Raw genomic sequence first — 9,073 nt, forward strand, 5'->3', positions numbered from 1 at the left:
AATAAGACATACTTTGTGTATTGCAGGTGTTTTTATTGAGGTGACCACATAAAGTTATTACTATTCAATTCAATTTCAGTTCAGTGACAGTAAACAATCCTTATTGGCTTATTTATGCTGATACTTTAAAGAGTATGTCCTTAACTTGATCTGATATCTAATCAAGCTCAAAAGCAGAAAGTGCAAAAGATGTTTGTTGATGAGTTTATGAACTGGGAAAAAGTGATTCTTTTTTTGTGTGCTTAACGTACCCCTGTGGGGAAATTGGCAGATTTCAGCCAAATGATTGGTCACTACTGAAAAGTGAAAAGACAAAGAGCTCCCCATCAGTCTGCCCTTTTCCCTCAGCGTCACTGATGTTAGGCCAGTCAGACAAGCATTTTCAGAATGAAATCAATAAGTAATAGGCAAGGGACCAATCCTGTGACCTTACAAGAACATCTACACACCCGGAGGGTTTCAAAGTACAATCAAGAGAACAGATTTACAGTAAGACAGTGAACTCTGGGCAGGGAGACGGACAGACAAAGGCTTCTCCCGTCCCCCGCGGCTCTTCTACAGATTTACAGACATGAAAGTGTACAGCACCTATTGTTCCTCTTTGAATGAGACAAAGAAATACTGGTCAGAGCTTTTCAATGATCTGAACCAGGTACTTACCAGGCTACATTTTTTCAATTTAGTGTGCTGGTAGTTGCTGGTATTGATGCATCAATGCCTTATGAGGTAATATTGCATTCACCTATTAAGTTTTTGTATGTTGCTGGTTAAAAAAAAAAAACAATTTCACAGAGGCAACAGGAAATACAGACCTACAATATACATGACAATAAAGTGAGTGCTAAAGTCTACAAATGTACCACCAAGGAAAAAATTTAACTATGTTGCCTGCATCTGTTATAAAAATTTTATATATATCAAATATGACTTAAAATAAATTTAGCATAATAATTTAATGTTTTGTAATTGGGCCTCTGTCTCTGTCAAAAACTCGTGCTCTTTCTGATACTCTACTTTCAGGAACAACAACATCGCTCCTCCATTGACCCTTTAACAACGTTTTAACCAGCGCTGCACTGAGACGTAGCTCATACAAGGAGCTCAGCAGATGTGCAGTTACACCAGGTGTTTGCTAATTGCTGCGGGCTAGTCTGAAGGAAATGGGTGGGGAGTCGGGGAGGAGAGGTGCTTTGTGAGGCGGAAGATTAAAGGATTTCTCAAACATGCTTGAAAGAACCAAAGCAATACTCCAGGTGTATTTTTGATGAGGGAATAAAATAACATGATGTATAGCTCAAAAAAGACAATTTTACATAATACTCCCCCTTTAACATATGTTAGGAAAGTGTTAATAAACTCTGAATCTGCAAGTTACAAAGGTCTTGCTTAAAGTGATAACAAAGAAGGCAATATGTGTTATTTACCACCTCATTTTAAGAATGCACAAAAGGGAGTGCTGCCTAGTGGTTAATGAAAAAAAAGATTTTCCCAATCAAATCCAATACCTGGTGAATCTGTATTAATTCCTCCTCACGTAATCAGTTCTAGTTTTTAAACACATAACTATTACACTCCATGAAGAGGACATCTTTACGTTAAATTCATAATCACACTCAATTACAAATTATAAATGCAGTTTGACGGTGTATATCCTGAGTAAGGATCCCATCCAGCTTCCAAATACATCTTTAGTATGAAAAACTGAAGAAGGATTAAGCAAAAGCAAATCCATTTGGAGTTTACACATAAAATCGATGGCAGAAAAAACAAACTGCACTGTTTGCCTATTTCTCCTCAATAAGTTTAGTGTGTGAAAATATAACAACAAATAATAAGAGGCTGTCAGATGAGGAAGAGACCACCTTCCTCCTCGGTTGAAGTCGCTCATGTTGCAAGTGATGTGATTTTCTAAATCTGGATGTAAAGGAGGTCAAATGCCACCACTAAATCATAACACTTCAAAACAAAACCAAGAGTATGAAGATAGTTGTTGATTCTACAGAACCTTTATTTCAGAATTCATCCTTATTTCTGCAGCTACACCACAACTATGCACCAACATTTATCTCCTGCGACTGGACTGAACTACTATGGAGAGAGCTAATAAATCATTATGCTGTCAGGATCAAACCAGGAGTGTCTTAACCCTTGGCTACACAAGAGTATATATAGCTTTATGTGTGTTAGCGTGGCTATTAAATCCAGCATGTTAGTAAAAAAAAAAAAGAAGAAAAAAAAAAGACTAATGCAGCAGAACAGAGCATATGGTGCAGAAAAGCGGTATCACATGAACAGTTGGCAAGCGACAACAAATCAGCAAACACCTCCATTTAGCCGGCATCAGTCCTGCCTGCTCCATTGTTATTACCAAACACAATCCAGCAACCCCCTTCCGACCCTCCCACTGCCTTAAGACATAAACCCGCCACATGCTCTGAGATCCATGTGTTCAGACTGCCCTGCAGACCCACAAACACCGGTTTACACTCCGTGGATCCTGAGGACCGTACAGGAATATTATCCAAAATGTACTACACATTCAAGCAAAATGAAAGTAAAAATAAAAAGTACTTTTCTTTTAAACATTTTCAGTGGAGCAGCTACCCGCACAAACAGGCACTCGTGATGATGAAGCTCTCATAAAAATTATGTTATTAATATTCCATGAGAATAATGAGGCAAATGTCCTGCAGCAAAGTCTTTTTCTCTTCATGTGATTCTTTCTCTGAAGGGTGTGTGCTTAATGCTTCTCTGAAAAACATACTCAAGGATACGATTTCTTTACTAAAACCACACAAAGGGTAAAGAATATTTGGGGTAAAACAACACCTTCAAATTACTAAAGTGATAAACAATAGTTATTTTTAACCCCTGAATAAATCTCTTTGTTGTGGCTGCCCATTTTGACAAAAAAATGTAGACAAATCCAGCTTCTTTTTTTAATACCAGTGCCACAACTAGTAACATTATAGGTAATCAAAACATTGGTTTTCTTCATATTTTGTTTTTTTCAGCAGCTTACAGTATTTTTTAATTAGTTATGCATGATGTCCTTGTTAGATTGAAACATATGTAAATATGACATGACACAGATGCCGATTTCTCTAAACCACTCTTCAACATGGGCAAGACAAGAGAACAAGTCATTAAAGTCACACAGACTTTAATGACAATCTTCCTAGGTCAGTAAATGGCTTCAGTAAGATCACCACTCACCCAACTTGTCCAAGAATTTGCTGTTAGAGAGCCTGAACAGATGACCCCAAAAAAATGTAACTCCAGCATTTTTTTTTAACTTTCATTTTTGGAAACTCATCCTTATGAGCGTTTCCAATGTGTGTGGTTAAAAAAAAAAACTTTGATGTGCAACCCCCTTCTATCTTAACTCATTGTTAGTAATCTGTTGGTTTGCATTACATATGTATTGTATATAAAATCAAATTTAAACATACTACGAATAGGATTGTGACGCTACATTAGACGATTTGCTGTGCTGGGTGCTCTTGTGGCCCTGCAGTGCTCCTGCTGAGTTGATAATGACTGACCCGTGGCGCTTTTACAGAAACATTAGTCTTTGACTGCCTCAGCCAAAAGTTGATTATGGCTCCTACATTTTTACCACCCAGAGCAATAGCCTTGGCACCGGATAAAAATAGTCAACTCTCTCATACTGAAAACCACACTGCCACTTAGGAGGAAGGAGAAGAAAAGAAATATCAAAACAGAAATGTTAGCATAACAGGACAATCAGGGGTTGGCAGAGAGGAAGATGGGAATAGAAGCTGCAGAAATGAAGATCGATATCTGCTGTGGAAAGCACAGCACGTAATAAAGGGAACGCAGAGGGGAGTAGAGGCTGTTACACCCCGAAACAGATGTGAAGAGTAGTTCGCTTTTATTCTGGTTTTGTTTTTTCCTCCATTTCTAAATAATTAAATCTCGGAAAAGAAAAACTCTGACACACCCCAGACGTTCAATAACAAGGGAGAGATTGGTCATCGTGTGTATAAAGAACTTTAAACTCTCTTCTTGTTTTCTTATTTACTCATTACCGCTTTATAACTTAAGGCTTGTCTACTGACCAGTCTTTATTCTCTTGAGTGTGTCTGCACACATCCAGCAGTACCAGCAGGCTACCTGACTCCCATAACCTTATTAATGTTTCCACTCTGGCAGATTACAGAAATGAGATTTACTGATATTTTTAGCCAAGGACTCTCTGCTACAACGCGTTTAAAAAAATGCCTTGAAACAAATGGATCAGAGTCGCATGTTAAGTCCCAAGCTAAATTGTTTTCAGTCACAAGTAATGCTTCCCTTGCCACTGAAGCAAAATGAATTCACTTCCTAAACTTCCTACTATACACAATAGCCATGGGCAGGCCGGACGACAGTCCCCAAAGACGTCCTAACTACACTCCAGAGCAGAGATGCACACAAAAACACAGCTCTGTGGTCAACAGATCTAAGCAAGTGAGGACCAGTAAAAAGACACATTTGTTCAACATTATTATGCTGCACATCGTCATCATAATCATCATCATCATGAGATTTCCAGTTTTCAGGGAAAACAAGCGACAGACATGAAGCTTTACAGAGGGAAAATAATTGACATTTGTTCTGTATGCTAGCTGGGATTCAGTGTAACTGGGTAATGGCCACATAGGCTGAGGTCAGGCTGCTTCCTCTTTGAGACTGCAGCTACAGTCCTGTGACACTGACACAGTTTTCCTTTTAAATGCGGAGGCCTTCGGAGCAAAAAGGCCAGCCAGCAGCCACATTTACACAGAGGGTTCTCAGGAGGAGGGAAAAGGCAGAGCAAAAGAGAATATATAAAGGAGAGAGCAGCTGAAGCAGCCTGCATGGTAGCGTATGCACCAGGAAGGTTTTGTAGTTTCAAAACAAAGTTTTCTGTCATACCATGCCAATAGTTCAAACTTATTTTGTAGAAACGTAAGACAGAGTGACGAGAGATCTCACTGGATTAGGGTTCCTACAAGTTTCAGTGAATTATTTTTGAAGCTTTTACATCTTTTTCAGAGCTTTTTTAAACATATGCATAAACTGCCACAAAATAACAACATTTAATTGTTTTAAAAACTATATTTAACTTATAAATTTGAGCAAGTTCCCTACAACTATAAACTTATTTGTGGAGAAACCAGTCTATGTGTGCATTATTTTTTAGCTTATGTAAAATATTCGAATAAAAATGCCTCATAGGAGGATGATATAGATTGGGTAGTTGTGTAATGGTCATATTTGACACGCTGTTGGCTGGTGTTTGCAAAACAACCAATCCAAGAGCAGAATTAATTTCCTTGCCTCTGATTGGTTGTACCCAAACCAAGACAAACACTGTGAATGTTAGCTTCTACAGTTTCCACTGTGCATATCAGGTAAATTTGATGTTAGTACTAAAAACAAAAAAAAAGGAAGTTCTAAATATTTTTATCTTTTTTATGTTATTTCATATTTTACCTAAATTAAAGCAAAAATAATAAATAAGTGTTGAATCACAAAAAAAAACTCCAGCTGGGAACAGTAATAATTGTAAATTTAAGTACCATTCTTCAGACTATCTATGTCTGAGATATTTGGTGACATTTTCTGTTTAATGCAACGTGTAAGATTTTTAAAAATGTAAAGAGACTAAACAAATGTCCACAAAGATTGAAAATGCTAAAAATAACTTTTTCCAAGAAGAAGAAGAAAAAACAAAAAACTCTATTGTGGAAATGAAATAATGAACAAATTTTTTTTCACTAGCTGGGTAGACTACACACTGTCCAGATCCTATCTTTGCTGTGAAGTCTAAGAGGAATTTAATTTCTTGTTTAATTACTGTAAGTCACACTGACATCATAACATTCACCAATATCACTGCATTTGTCTACCTAAAATGTGCCACTCAATTAATATGTTGTAGTAGTTTAGCAGCTCTATGAAAAGGATTGCTTTTCTTTTTTTTAACCAATAGCTATGAGGCCATATTATAGATTTTTCTTTGAATTCTAGTTTGATATCCTGAAACAGTGATATTTTTATCGTGCTGGAGAATCTGATACCGGCCCAAACTGGCTCACAGCCAAAACATTTGAAACCTTGAAGCACAGGGGTGAGAAGTATTCAAACTCTCTGATATGAATACAGCTCTGAACATAATATGCAAACAGCTAACTTTAATGACAGGCCTTTAATTGATTTTTCTTTTTGCACGTTTTATTATCTGCACAAAATTCACAACAATGTGAAAGAAACTATAACTAAAAGCATATTTATTAGGACAGCAATACACTAAAATAATCAATTATTACAATTAATTACCAAAGTAGTTTGTTTTATTTAGTTTATTTATTTTTGGAGATGTGATGATGGCTGCAAAAAAACTAACTGAACACAAAGAGAGGGATGTATGTAGGCCATCTACATCTGCCCCACGAAAACAAAGCCACTACATTAGAGGAGGAGGAGGGGCTCCGACATCGGGACACATTCTGCGATTTAGTTCGTTCATATTGAACGAACTAATAAGATTTCCCCTAGTAATGCACATTGAAAGCATACAGACTCGAAGACAGCTATCTGGTTGCAAAAACATAAACAAAGCGATCCATGTGAACGACCTTCATTGACGTGCATCTTGTCTCGGTGACCCTCCGAGCGCCTTCTGAAGGATGTAACTCGGGAAAACAGTGGTTGAAGATTATAATATTCATCAGAATAAAAGAAACGACAGAAAATAATTGTGTTTGTAAGAGGGGGGGAGACTGGGTCGCTTAACAAAGGTGGAGCAGGGAGCCATCCAGCCAGTTAGCCGACAGGGAGTCAGACCAGCAGCATTTTTAAAGGATATTTCTCAAGCTTCCTAATTATATTCGAGCACCCATTTCCACAAAGCTTTAAAGTAAGTAAGTTTACAGCGTGTCAACTCCGGGAATTTTCAATTGACACGGAGAATCCTCTGAAATCAGGAGATGTGCAGAAGAAAAGCTGAAAATCGACTCTTTCTCCTTTTTTTCCCCTCTCGGTCGTAAACTCCACGTGAGTAACGGTAAACTTTAAAGCTAAAAGCCATTTTAAAGCTGTTTATTGTACTGTTTTCTGAGTAAAAGTCAAGTCTACGCTTCACTTACCCTTTTCCTTTAGCTGCTAGTCGCTGTTGAAGGTGTGTGTAGAGCCCAGCCCTGAGTGCGCTGGCCTTCTCTTCCTCCGTTGCTCAGCAATAAGCTACTCCCCTGAAAATAACGGCGGGCGCATCAAAATGCAGGAGAGACTAAACACTGTTTCCGGTCACTACTTTCAAAATAAAACCTAAAAGCAAATAATAGAGAGTTATCAATCTGCACAATGCCCCCTTTTTCTCCCCTGTTTTTTACTCTGGTATTGCCATTGCACCCAAACATTAGAAAATACACTTTTATTCTTTTCACAAATACGAAAAAGATTTCATAAAGCTCAACTAAATTTCAAAGAATATGTTTTGTGTATAATAACCTACTTTGGGTTTAATTTGTATAAGTATTTTATATTTTGAGGCAGAGATAGCTAGATGCAGCCCAGACTCTTGAAGAAAGAGTAATCCTTAAATTTAACACTGAATTGGAACTTGTAAATAAGATACCAACTTCAGTCTGATTTATTCAGCACTATGCTCCTTACGCTGTCCACAAAAAGATGATTGGGGTTGGGGGGACTCCATCTTCATCAAATAAACATGCAAATAAACAACAGAAAGGTTGATTAAGGTGCAGCTGATCAATGTATTACCATTGCACCATTGACAGAGGCAAGTGGCTCACATGAAGAATATTCTTCATAGCAATATTGCTATTTTTGACATTTAATTTGTCATCTCATCATTCCAATGAAATCGGTATATCTTGTCTGAAATCTCTTTTAATCCTACGTTTTTACATTGTTTTGCACTTCAAATACATTTTTGGCTTTGATAAGGCAGAATGTAAACGTACAGAATGTAAACATACAGTATCAATAAAGTAATGCAACCCGCAATACAATAAAATAAAAATAAAAATTCCTTTCTCACCCTCCGCGGGTGGTCTCTCTATCTCATCCTCTGAGCTCTGGTTCTCTGCAGAGGCCTGGGAGCTTGAGGCTTCTGAGCAGTATCTTGGCTGTGCCTAGAACTGCACATAACATCTTAGGTATAAAACGTTGAGCTCCTAGTGTTAAGAATTAAATAAAACAGGGATTATGACTGATGAGTTGAGCAGAATTTACCGAACAGATGGTAATGCGGCAGACATCGCTGTTTGTACCAGCTTACACGGAGGATTACAATATGAGAGCGTCCCTCAATTTATCACGCGTAATCCTTCTTTTATTTTGAAATCCACTGTCGCCATTTCCTGTTGTGCATTTGTCAATGTCAATTTTTGGATCCAGTTCATCCTCAGCAGCAGCAGCGCCTGCGTCTACACCGTGGATGCTTCCAACTCAACCAGAAGCAATGTCCGCCAGAACCAGGTGGGCGGGTTTCCTGGCCGCTCTGCTCACTTTCAGCGGTCTTTTGTTACTGCAGCACCACCGTGGCTGCACAGCTGGCAGTATCTGTCTGATTTTCTTGATCCTGCCACATAATCTGTTCAATTTAATAGGGACGCAGAGGAGCCCTGTTGCAAATAAAAGGACAAGAGCAGTCTGCATGACAAAGAAATATCATCGTATCCGTAAGGAAGTGGGAGTTTATTATTTATTTGTGTTAATACATAAATAAATAGGCAAAAAAATGTAAAAATGAATTAAAATTGAATAAAAATGTGTGCCTCATCTATACATACTACTAGTAGAACTATTTCACACTGATTTTGAGTCAGTAGGTCACATGACCCGGAAGCTATTGAAGAAAAATACTAATATTAAAATTATTTTAAAATATTGACTTAAAATGTAATAATGGACAATGTGTATCATGTAACACTTTTTGTGTCAGTTGGTCGCAAAGCAAGGCATTTGTTTACATTTGTTTGATGGGAGTGTTTGTTTCGAGAATCTGCAATAAAGGATTAAAAAAAAAAGTTCTATCAGCGATAAGCCGCTGTGATCAGTG

General features: G+C 37.7%; 1 protein-coding gene across 12 annotated transcripts in view; it reads right to left on the reverse strand.

Annotated features, from left to right (window-relative positions):
• Nucleotides 1-7,250, reverse strand: part of cep170aa (centrosomal protein 170Aa) — a 41,061-nt gene extending 33,811 nt beyond the window's left edge. For all 12 annotated transcript variants that reach the window (XM_007551201.2, XM_007551199.2, XM_016671012.1 and 9 more), the window contains exon 1: nt 7,137-7,250. The gene's annotated coding sequence lies outside the window, so the exon portion shown is untranslated. The remainder of the gene's footprint in view (nt 1-7,136) is intronic.
• Between the last annotated feature and the right edge of the window lie 1,823 nt (nt 7,251-9,073).

This window comes from Poecilia formosa, unplaced genomic scaffold (assembly GCF_000485575.1).
Source record: "Poecilia formosa unplaced genomic scaffold, Poecilia_formosa-5.1.2 Scaffold40, whole genome shotgun sequence".
Classification (NCBI taxonomy): Eukaryota; Metazoa; Chordata; class Actinopteri; order Cyprinodontiformes; family Poeciliidae; genus Poecilia; species Poecilia formosa.